A 12,588-nucleotide genomic window follows, 5' to 3' on the forward strand; every position below is an offset into this window, starting at 1 on the left:
TGCCTATTGTAACACTGATTGTATATTAATCTTATGATATTCGGCAATTAAGCTACATCCAAGGGAGGTCACTTGCATATTGTAACAATCATTGTATATTAATCTAATGGAATTAGACAATGAAGCTACATTCAAGGGAGATCACTTGCATAATATAACAATGATTATTTATTATTCCAATGGAATCTGACAGTGAAGCTACATCCAAAAGAGGTCACTTGCATATTATAACAATGATTGTATGTTAATCTAATGGTATTCGAGGATGAAGCTACACCCAAAGGATGTCACTTACATATGATGACAATGAATGTATATTACTCTAATGGTATTCGAGAATGAAGCTACATCCAAGGGAGATCACTTGCATATTATGACAATAATTGTATATCAATCTAATGGAATTCTAGAATAAAGCTACACTCAATGGAGGTCACTTATATATTATGACAATAATTATTTATTAATCTAATTTTTTTCGATGATGAAGCTACACTCAAGGGAGGTGACTTGCATATTACACAATGATTTTATATTATACTAATGGTATTCGACAATGAAGCTACATCCAAAGGCGGTCACTTTCATATTATTACAATGATTGTATATTATTCTAATGGAATTCGACAATTGCGATACATCCAAGGGAGGTCACTTGCATATTGTAACAATGCATATTATTCTAATGGAATTCGACAATGAGGCCACACCCAGGAGAGGTCACTCGCATATTATAACAATGATTGTATATTAATCTAATGGAATTCGACAATGAAATTACACTTGCATACTATAATGATTGCATATTATTCTAATAGAATTCGACAATGAAGCTACATCCAAGGGCGGTAACTTACATATTATGACAATGATTGTATATTAATCTAATGGTATTCCACAACGAAGCTACATCCAAGGGAGATCACTTACATATTATGACAATCCTTGTATATTATTCTAATGGTATTCGACAATGAAGCTACATCCATATATACTTATTAGCTCGTTAAAAAAGGAACAAAGTTATATATATATATATATATATATATATATATATATATATATATATATATTAACGAGCTAAAAATCTCTCTCTTTCTCTTTCTCTCTCTCTCTCTTTATATATATATATATATATATATATATATATATATATATATATATATATATATATATATATATACATCTTAAAATTAGTGCTTTATGCCAAATTGATTGTGGAATTTGATTAAACTGGTGCTCATTTTTTTCATTATATACACATACCTTTTAATTCCTATTAATCCGTAACTGTGCATCGAACAGATACCATAATACTTAGTCGACTGTACGTCTTCATAATAAAGGTCCCTACAAAATTTCAGCCAGACCCGACCCGTAGTTTCCAAGAAAACATGTAGAATAAATGTAGTGACTAATTTCTGTTAATCTCTAATTGTGCATCGAGCGAATACCATAGTACTTAGCCCGATACACCTTATCATAATAATGGTCCATACAGAATTTTAGCCACATCGGCTCAGTAGTTTCTGTGAAACAGTGGATCGGACATACAACGAGAAATATAATATAGATATATGGAAGTCGTGACTCAGTAGTAGAGCACCAGATACAATCACCGGGTTATACATTCGAACCTCGCTAAATCTAGACACACTGCTCAGTTATACAAGCAACGAAACACGTGTCAATGTCTTATATATAAACACGCTCCAATGGGGCCATCGGCAATTTATAAAAATCGCGGTTATAGAAAAACGCGAGGAAGAAATTTGTTTAGACATTAAAATTAGTTTAATATTATTGTATTCGTTGATTAATAATTCTATATTTTTATTAAAAAATATTATTAAAAATGGAATCCTTCCGAATTAGGTAGTTAGATAAACATGACAGGGAGGCAGGCATAAACAGAGGCTGAAGAGAGTCAGAAAAAGGAGATCAATTACAGGTACCAAGGTTGTAAAGATTTTCTGTAATACATGTATACTACGCTCTTATTGTTTTTTTTATTGTTTTTGTTTTTTTTCTTGATAATTGAGCGCCATTGGAAATTTCTCCTATTAATCTTACACCCCCCCACACACACACCGTGCGCGTGCACACACGCATTAAAAATTCTAATAGTTAAAAATAATAGAACATAAAAACGACAAGGAAAGCAAACTCTTGAAGATTTGCGAAGGTAGAAAACACTCTTCCTCAAGTTAAACCAGAAATAGGGAAGATAGCTCGAAAACTAAAAAAACAAAAACAAAAAAGAAACAAGAAAAAACAGATGGGAGTGAAAAACTGCCTTATCTTTAACTAGACTTGATCCCTTTCTATTTCCACACACACGCGCGCGAACACACACACACGCACACGCACACGCACACACACACACACACACACACACATTAGTAATCCACATTTAATATTCTTTTGTTGTATCACAGCACATCAATGCGGTTAGACTAACACCCATCTCTAGACAATGATTGAAGCTACAACCATCTGCTTGATAGTCGGCAGTTCTTACTTGCAACTCATGGCATTAGTACCCGAAACGACCTCATCAAATGCCCATTTATAGAAACACTCGCCTTCTGCAGTCCTCGACCTGCTTATTTATTTACAACCAAACATAGAGCGGGTGAAATCATTTTACGACTGCTCTACCCAAGAAAGGGAGCTTAAAATATAGTCATTCACATACAGTACTGTTTAGCTGTATCACAACTCATCAGTGCCGCAAGACTAGCACCCATCCCTAGTCAGGCATTGAATCTACAAGCATTAAGTTGATGGTCGGCAGTTCTAATCCTAACCCGACCCATCAGATCGGTGCCTGTAAACGACCTCATCAAATGCCCATTTATATTGACACTTGCTCATCTTTTTTATAGTGCACGCCCTGATTGTTTATTTACAGAGAGTTTCGTATGCATATATATATATATATATATATATATATATATATATATATATATATATGTATATATATATATATATATATATATATATATATATATATATATATTAATTATCATTACGCGAATAAAAGTATATAGTAAAATATATATATAGTAAAATATGAAAATGTATTTATGGCAATTAAGATACACAGAAGCGTCTGCGTTTTATTCCAGAGAAGGAATCGTCATACTAACTTCAAATATATTTTATTACTGTTAGTTTGTATATATCCACGTGGTGTTTAACCTACACAAATTAACCTATCTGATTCGTTTTTTTTTCTCTCAAGTGTAATGTTTTCATTGCCCAATAACTGAGTTTCTCTCAAACAAAGGCCCGGCTACCCCTGATAATATTTTTTGTTTTGTTTTGGATGTGGCTAGTAAGCGGTTGATCTTATTTTAGCACGTACGTGATTAGAATACTTTTTTCTATCTATTTTGTTATTCATTGCGTCTTTAAAGATGTCAATTCAGTTTTGTTTGTTATGCATATGATTACCCTAAATAAATGTTATTCCATGTTTACAATTGATTGTTAGTTCACTTTTACACTTTAAAAAGGTTTTAGGATCTTTAGACTTTTAAATTTCAAGTTACACGGTTCGTCTACATATCTACATATACTAACTAATCGTAGTATTTGTCACTGGTACTGAAGTAAATATATATTATAATTTAAAAGAACAATATTCGATATTATTAGTAAAAAAAAGTAGGTGACAATAACAATCCATGAATATGATAGTAAGAATGTTGATGACGATATCATAGGTTAAAACAATTATATGATGGGGAAAATATTCAGCATGAAAAAATTGCAGCCAAGAAAACAAATACGAAAATCAGAAATGCTATAACACATACGATGAAGTTACATAAAAATTTACAGTACCCATTTACACAATACTTAAGATTTTACTTATGATTTTATTTCTATTATTATATAAACCTAGCGGGGTACCTGGCGTTGCCTGGGTGTTTGGAGGTGTGTGTTGAGTAAGAAAACAAAAAAAATGGTAGTAGGCAGGCAGGCTAGAACCTGTACAGTGAAGGAGAAAAAGGACGTGAAAAAAAGTGACGTCTTTGTCGTTGCGTCCATCGTCAAACCGGAAGTGGCGAAAGTTTATATTAAGACTAGTCAATCGAAAAGAAAAGATGACTTTCGAAAATATCGGCAAAAAAAAAAACGACCGCCTCCCTGTTGAAAAGTGCCCAGTTGTGGGTGTAGGGATTAATGTTTTTAGCCAATGTTTCGATATTTGTCGTCCGAATGGTCCCGCTTCAAGACAATACCGATCTCATGAAAATCCGTCGCCTTTTTTGAAAGATTTAGCCATACATACATACATACATACATACATACATACATACATACATGATGATTGCAACGTCTTGTCAGACGAGTGCCACTCCCTCAGACATTTAAAATCCATGAGCCCAAATGTCTGAGGGAGTATCTATACAAAGATGATGTTACAGAGTCTTTGCTTTGTACGACAGCTAAGTCTCTCTCTCAGTTCAAAATGTTGAGATCCAGCAACAAGCAAGAGCAAGATAGCCAGCAACAAATTAAACTGCAGATCAGCTTAATGCGGGTACTGGTCTTCCGCTTTATGGTTTTATACTATGAAAATGGACTGTGTGTGTGAGTTCATTCCCTATGAACTGGAAAACGACTTCGTCGATTTTTATGAAATTTCACACGGAGATACTTCATGTGTCTAGCATTGGTTTTAGATAGGTTTTCTTTCAGAATGTCTTCGATAAGTATCGATAAGAAATAATCGAAATAATTTGATAAAAGAAGGAACTGGCGATTTTGACCAAAGTTAACATCTTACACAGTCTAACATCACAAGTGCATTTGAGAAGTTTTAGTTTTATTATCACACTAGCGGGGGGGGGGAGGTACCCGGCGATGCCCGGGTGTCTTGAGGTAAATCAAAACTCCAGGGGGAGGATTAAATAATAATAAAATAGAATAATAATAAAAAAATGTTTTGGTAGGTGAGTATGAGAATCGAACCCGTACCCTTGAGTTGGAAATTAATGTGTGAAAAAAAAAACCGTGTGATGTTACCATTGGGCCACCGCGACATACAGCGTAAACGTGTTTTATCTAACTATAAGTATAAAAACAGACGTGCGTAATAAAAGTTAACTTTGCTGCTTCCATTTGACCTAATTAAGAAGGTCAAATAGAAGTCACGCAGCGTAAGCGTCTGTTCCCGGCGCATTTCCGCGAACACGTCCGTTTGAGTTTAGTTTCATTTTATTTATACTAAAAAGCCCAATCAACACGCGAGAAGCCAAAATAACAATAATTTTGTAAAAATCGACGTAAATAAATCTATATGCTAGTCGCTACGCTCTTTCCTAATTCCTAGATATTATGATATAGGACCTATATACATAGTTTTAAGCGATAGTAACGACCCCGGGAGCCTTTTGAAGACATACACGAAATGATCACACACATTTTGCCTTTTATATAGGTAGATAGATAGGTAAGCTGAAAGTTCCGGCATATAAAATCAATAGCAGGTTCTTTGGTATGATAGGAGCATGTTCAAAGTGAACAATTCTATTTAGAACACAATTGAACTATGATACTTGACTTTTGAATTTTAAACTTTAATTTAAGCCATTATATATAAAAATAATTTGGTAAAATCTACAGTAGGTTCTCTACAGTGCAATGTAGACTACAATGTATTGCGGATTAAGTTACTACATAGAGGCATGTGAAGCTTCCTCCAAGTGAACCGCGATGGGTCCTCAACTAGAACAGGCAATCAACCGATTTGATGGAAAAATGGGCGATTACACTGACAAGAAAAATATGGACTTGTGAAACATTCATTGGTCATCATTCAGTACCGGGCAACATCGGACCTCTATGCTAGTGTATGCATAAAAGTCAGTTAACAGCCGTATATCACAAGTTCATTTATCGGCAATTTGCGGGTTTCCAATTATTGGACACGCCCCACCAGCATTCGAATATCTCTTCAAAATATACCCTCTCCTTTTTCTCTCTCTCTCTTTCTTTCTATATATCCCCCCCCCCCCGTGGATCTTGGGTTTACTTTTGGCAACGTAGTAACTCGCCTCCCTTATTTTTTCGTCTAATCCTCACATGCACCATGTTTCTGACAAATGGGATTTTTTTTCTGGATTGGAAACTATCTCTTACACTTATTGTTAGTATTCTTACACTCTTGCATCAAGTGGCCTCATGCTTTGTCTGAAGCGATTACTATAATAACAATTGAAGCATGCATGGTTCCCGTGAGTGCACAGTGAACGAGGCATAAGAACAATGATTAAGTTCAGCATTTGTCCCCCTCTCTCTCTATTAAACCACAAAAGACCCCAGGGGACGTCAAATCCTGGGGAAAAGGAACAAATGGTGCAGGCTACTATCAGGGACTTAATTTGGAGGGGCATTATGAAGGGAGATGAGTAGAAAGATGTTTGTTCACATTACACTTGAACTTCTGTATATCAGTACAGTTGGGAGAGCAGAATCCCGGAAGGGAGTTCCAAAGACCTGCAGTTCTGGGGAAGAAACTATTGGAGTAAAAGGCTTTCTTGCGCCTAGGGATATCTACTGTTACTAGCTTGTCGGGTTTGTCGGGTGTAGTTACGTCGAGGAGGTACAAATGTTTGCAGTTCGTCAGAGCATTCACCATTAAAGCATTTGTAGAACAGGCAGAGGGATGCAACATCTCGTCGATGGGACAGAGGCTGAAGCCTAGATGACAGTTCAGGACCTATCAGGTCGGCGACTTTCTTTTGAACCCTGTCCAGGAGCGAGAGACAAGCAGTAGATGCACCAGCCCAGATGTGACAACAGTACTCCATACATGGGCGAATGGTAGCCTTATAGAGGTACAGGATACTGTCAGGCGTAAGTAGTTTTCTAGCACGGTAGAGGGAACCAACATTCCTTGCAGCAACCTTGACAATGCTCTCAATTCCAGTTCATATTCCCTGTAAACGTTAGGCCGAGGAGTTTAAAAGAAGTACTTTCAGGCAATGTGTTCTTGGCCATTGCTATTGGTGGTAGAGAAGGTTTCTTGTAGTTATTGAAGAAACAAACTTAGTTTTAGCAGCATTGAATGTGACCATTCATTGTTGGTCCCATTTCACTACACATTGGAGGTCATCCTCTAGTGTTTCTGCCACTTCCTTGGATATGTGTTCATTTGTTTTCCCCTCATATCTGTTATAGAGAGTGGTGTCATCGGCAAATATACCCATCTCCGAAACAATTTTATCAGGGAGGTTATTTATGAATATCAAGAATAATAGAGATCCAAGTATAGACTCCTGAGGTACTCCCGCATTTCTGTCACATTGTTTAGATGTACGACCGTCGGGTACAACTTTGATTTTTCTCTTACTTAAGAAGGATTTAATTACATTATGAATTCTTCCAGTGATTCCATATGATCTAATTTTCCTTAGAAGACCATCGTGCCATATCCTGTCAAAAGCCTTAGATATATCAAGGGATACCGCTCTACCCTCCCCTGTTTTGTCCAATGAACGGTATATACGTTCAGAAACTACATTTAAGATATCTGCTGTTGAACGGGCTTGCCTGAATCCATATTGTTTGTCAGTCAGGAGTTTAGCAGCTGTTAGACGCTGGACTAGGGCTTGATTAACTAAGGACTCGAATATTTTTGCGAAAAGCGGTAGGAGGCTAATGGGGGCGATAATTTAGTGGGTAAGTTCTTTCACCAGAATTCTTGAAGACTTGTACCAAAGAAGCGGTTTTCGGCAAAGCATTTTTTAATATCACAGCCGGGATGAGATCTGGTCCACATGCTTTTGAGGTGTCTAGGCTTTTTATAATAGCATATACCTGAGAAATGGTGATTTTCAAATCGTCTAAGGTGGCGTCTGTTCGCAGAGGAAAATCAGGGAGGGTGTGGTGTACCGGGTTCAGTGTGGAGTTTGAGGCAAACCAACTGGCAAGCAGATTAGCCTTGTCAGTTGCCGTGCAAGCAACCTCATGATTGTTTGATAGTGGGGGAATAGTTGACTGTCCATTATTTACTACGCTGTTGTAGATTTTCCAAAAATCCGGGTTCCTAATTTCTGTGTGCTTCGTTTTATGGTAGTTTCACAGTAATCTATCTTAGCTGTCTCTATCACTCTCTTACAATTATTTCTAGCTTCTATATACTTCTGTTTATTTGAGCTGGACTTATGTCGGTTGAATCTGCGGAACGCATGCTGCCTTTGACAAATGGCAGCTGCACAGGCAGAAGTAAACAATTGGGGAGAATGGGGCTTGCTATAGAATTTCCGTGCGGGAACATGTGCTTCAATTGCAGTTTTGAACCATTCAGTGGTCTCATTTGCACACTGTTCCGCTGGCAGAGTAAAGATATTTTGCCATGGGGCATCTCTGATGAGTTCCCTGATGGCTTCCCAATCAGCCTTTTTGTAATACCTCGTTGTTTTGAGTAGTGGGTCTTCACTTTTAGGGCGAGAATTTAGGCTGATTTCTACCATTATCACAGCGTGATCAGCATTCCTGAGTGGGTTGTGGGCATTTGTTGTACAGTCATCGGGAACCGTTGTCAGAAAAAGATCTAGAATTGAGGCATGTTGATCTTGCTGGTCTGGGAAACGTGTCGGAAATGTAACCATCTGAGATAGGGAATGGGATATAGAGAAGCTATGTGTTGTGCTACCAGCTACGTCTGTGTGATTAGAGAATCCTAGCCAGTTACTGTGGTGGACATTGAAGTCATCAAATACATGTACTTGTGCGTTAGTATCGAGGGAGAGTGTAATTTGAGTTCTGCACCATGGGGGGGGGGGGAAGAAATGACTTAGTCCATCATTAGACCCCCACTCCCAGTTTAACCACAAACGTCCCCAAGGCCTTAACATATTTAAATTGTAGTTCAATACTGTGCAAAACTGCTAAATAGACATCCACAGAAAATTTTGGACAAATATGGTAAAATAATCCCAAAAATGGAGTGTTTTTATTAGCCCTAAAAGAGCCTCTGGGGCACACCCAAGAGTTATCGCGAAGTATAGACAAACAAAATTATATAGAAATCAGTGAGTTACAACTTTTCAGAAAAAAAATCCAAGGAATCAGGTTTTTTTTTATATAGCACAAAAGTGTTAATTTTAGCCATTTTAACCAGAAAGTAACCCTTAGGGGGCCAACCGGAGTTTTCCCAGAAAATCCGTTCTGTTATTTTTTTTTACTCATATCATGTTTAATATTTACAATAATTACAAGAAACCTTCTCTACCACCTATAGCAATGGCTAACGACTCTTTATCTTAGAGTACGTCACTCAAGCTCCTTGGCTTAACGTTCACAGGAAACATGAGTTGGAACAATTACATCGAGGGCATTGCCAGGGCCGCTGCGAGGAAGGGGGGCTCTCTCTACCCTGCTAGAAAACTTCTAACATCCGAAAGTATCCTGTACCTCTATAAAGCCACTATTCGCCCATGTATGGAATATTGCTGTCATATTTGGGCTGGTGCATCGGCTACTAGTCTCTCGCTCCTTGACAGGGTTCAAAAGAGAGTCGCAAATCTGATAGGCCCTAAACTGGCATCTAAGCTTCAGCCTCTGTCCCATCGTCGAAACGTTGCATTCCTCTGCCTGTTCTACAAGTATTATAATGGTGAATGCTCTGAAGAACTGCAAGCACTTGTGCCCCCACAAGTGAACACCCTCGACAGACCCGACAAGCTGCAAAATCCCACCCCCACACTGTATAGATCCCTAGATGTAAAAGATCTTTCTACTCCGGTAGTTTCTTCCCCAGAACTGCTAGACTTTGGAATTCCATTCCAGGTCACTGCTTCACCAACTGTACTGACATGCATATGTTCAAGTGCAACGTGAACCAACATCTCGCTGCCCTAATCCCTACATAGTACCCCAGTAGATGTTTTCCCTGATAGTAGCCCCCTACACCAAAGTGGCAATGTGCCTTGTTTGGGGTGAAAATGTAATAAAAAAATAAATAAATAAATATAAATTTGTGCGAAATTTCAAAAATTCCAAGGCGTAGTTATTGAGTGCGGACAGATGAACGAACGAACGGGCGAACGGATGAACGGGCGAACGGGCGAACGGACAAGGGTGAATTTACAGGTTCCCCTCCCTTTTGTTGGGGGACCAAAAATACAAAACTTCTAAGACTTGCCAGTATCTATCTATCTATCTATCTATCTATCTATCTATCTATCTATCTATCTATCTCTATATATAGATATAAAACCACCATTCGCACATTGTGGTATTGTCAATTCTGAACTGGTGTACTAACCACTGGTCTTTTGGTCTTTTCTTCTTAGACAAGGTGCAGAAATAAATTTCTAACCTAACAACTCTCGAAAGGTGTGCCAAGCTCCTGCCTCTGTCCCATCGCCATAGAATTATTATACTCCACTAAACAAAAATAAGCCAGCCCCATGCAACTAGCTGCAAACCTCACCTCATCGTTTGAGAAATTCCTGGATACTAGAAGTTTTTTCGCTGTTATATTTTTCTCAGCCTCATTTGCGTTTTTTATGGAACTCGCTCCAGACAAGGCATTAAGCCAATTGATGTAAGGTACTAAAAAATAGAAATTGCGTTCAGGTAAAACTATCCAAGGAAATGTGTTTGTGTAGATAAGTTTCGACACAGACAACAACAATTCTTTCCGCTTTGAACGGGTACGCGGGTAGGAAAAATCACGAGGAGAGGAAGTTATTCTTTTCTCGGCTTCATATTGGAGAATCCAAAATAACGCACCAATTTTAAATGAGGATAACGAAACCACCATCTTGCATAGCATGTGTTTCATACACTGGAAGACTTTATGATGCGTCGATTTTTCATCTGTACAGCAAAAAACTACTACAATACAAAAACAATGAAGGGAATATTTGAAGGCAACGAGCATGCCTTTTCCACAAGTGCTTGCGGGAGTTCGGTGAATACTCGGCGGATGGTAGCGATCAGGCTAGCTTTGGTGTCGTGGGGGCCATGTTAGTGATGTTCTCGACGTATGACCAAACAAAGTAGTCCAGCGGGTTCGGGTCGGGAGGAGGACGGGACAATGAGAGAAGAATACAGAATCGTAGCACTTCTTCTGGATCTCTTTGGCCTTGTGAGTCAGCTCCGAGTCCTGCTGCCACACACAGGGTTTGCTAGCGTGGGGTGTCATGTTGGTGATGTTCTGATTGCATCAGGGATTCACCATTCTTCAGCACAGCAAGGTACACTTTGGTATTAATTTTCAAGCCGATTTCGAAGATGTGAGGTGACCTGATGTGGCCCTCATATGAAACCACAACGAAGACCATAAACTTGGCCGGGAACTTTGTTTTTATCACCCTGGGCACGTCCTTGTTATTTATGGCAATCCAGCCATGCATTTTGAAGGTGCTAGCAATGGTCCCGCTGTCAAAACTTGCATCGGTAGAGAGCATGAGTTGTATATTCTTGAATATTGTGTCACTTTCAAACATGATAGAAGGTTTCTATTGCTCTTGGGATTCGTACACATCTGGTCAACTATTAATAGTAGAGGGTCTACAACAAAATTGGAAAACTTTTTTTCATTAAACGGAAATGGAATCATGTCGTCTTTTCTATGGCGACAATTTTATCGTTTCTCGCTGCACTTATCCTCGAGTTGCCGCTTGGCCTTGACAAGCGGTGATTCGCTTGGAAAATGAAAAATAAGAAGCATTTTTGTCGTTATTTTTGACGAAGGGTGTACCATCGTAAAATGATATTGTTTGCAGTGCTACTGTATGATTGCGTCGATAAGAGAGAGAGAGAGAGAGAGAGAGAGAGAGAGAGAGGGAGAAAGAGAGAAAGAGAAAGAGAGAGGGGGAGAAAGAGAGAGAGTCAGACAGACAGAAAGAGAGAGAGAGAGAGGGGGGGGAGAAAGAGAGAGAGAGGGGGGGAGAAAGAGAGAGAGAGAGAGAGAGAGATAGAGAGAGAGAGAGAGAGAGAGAGAGAGAGAGAAAGAAAAATTCGCTTTTTGGAGTGACTACTCTAATTACTCTAAACCATTAGAATCATCATAAACTATTAAAATCGTCGTAAACCGTTAGAAACTCGGTGCATTTCGATAAAATGTAAGTAGAGTTTGCGTTTTTTTCTATTCAAATTTGTCTGATTACCCGAGACAATCACGAATGTCGCCATCTTGCAAAACTGTAGTATAATCAAACGACCACAATCTTGAGTTTTCAACGCGTTAACACCAAAAAAAAAAAAAAACATATCTATTTTTGGTAAGTAAACGTGAGCATGCAAAATTCATTATTTGGCAATAGCAATCTTATCAAATGATTGGAAGACAATATCACCAGACAAGAACAGGCAAAAAAAAAAAAAAAAAAAGTGCGGCGGAGACGATCTCCATGAATTTGTTAAATATATTTATCTATATATCTATAATAGTGAAATTGTCTGTGTGTCTGTCTGTGTGTACATTTCTCTACCAAATTACTCTGTCAATTTTTAGTCTACAGACTCGGGATTTGCCATAAGGAGTATTGAGATTTGGGAAAATCTTTTTACTTGATTTTCGGCTAGAAATTTGGCTGTCAATGGGGTCAAAGGGCA

This window comes from Euprymna scolopes, chromosome 30 (assembly GCF_053919585.1).
Source record: "Euprymna scolopes isolate OS-2025 chromosome 30, ASM5391958v1, whole genome shotgun sequence".
Lineage (NCBI taxonomy): Eukaryota > Metazoa > Mollusca > Cephalopoda > Sepiida > Sepiolidae > Euprymna > Euprymna scolopes.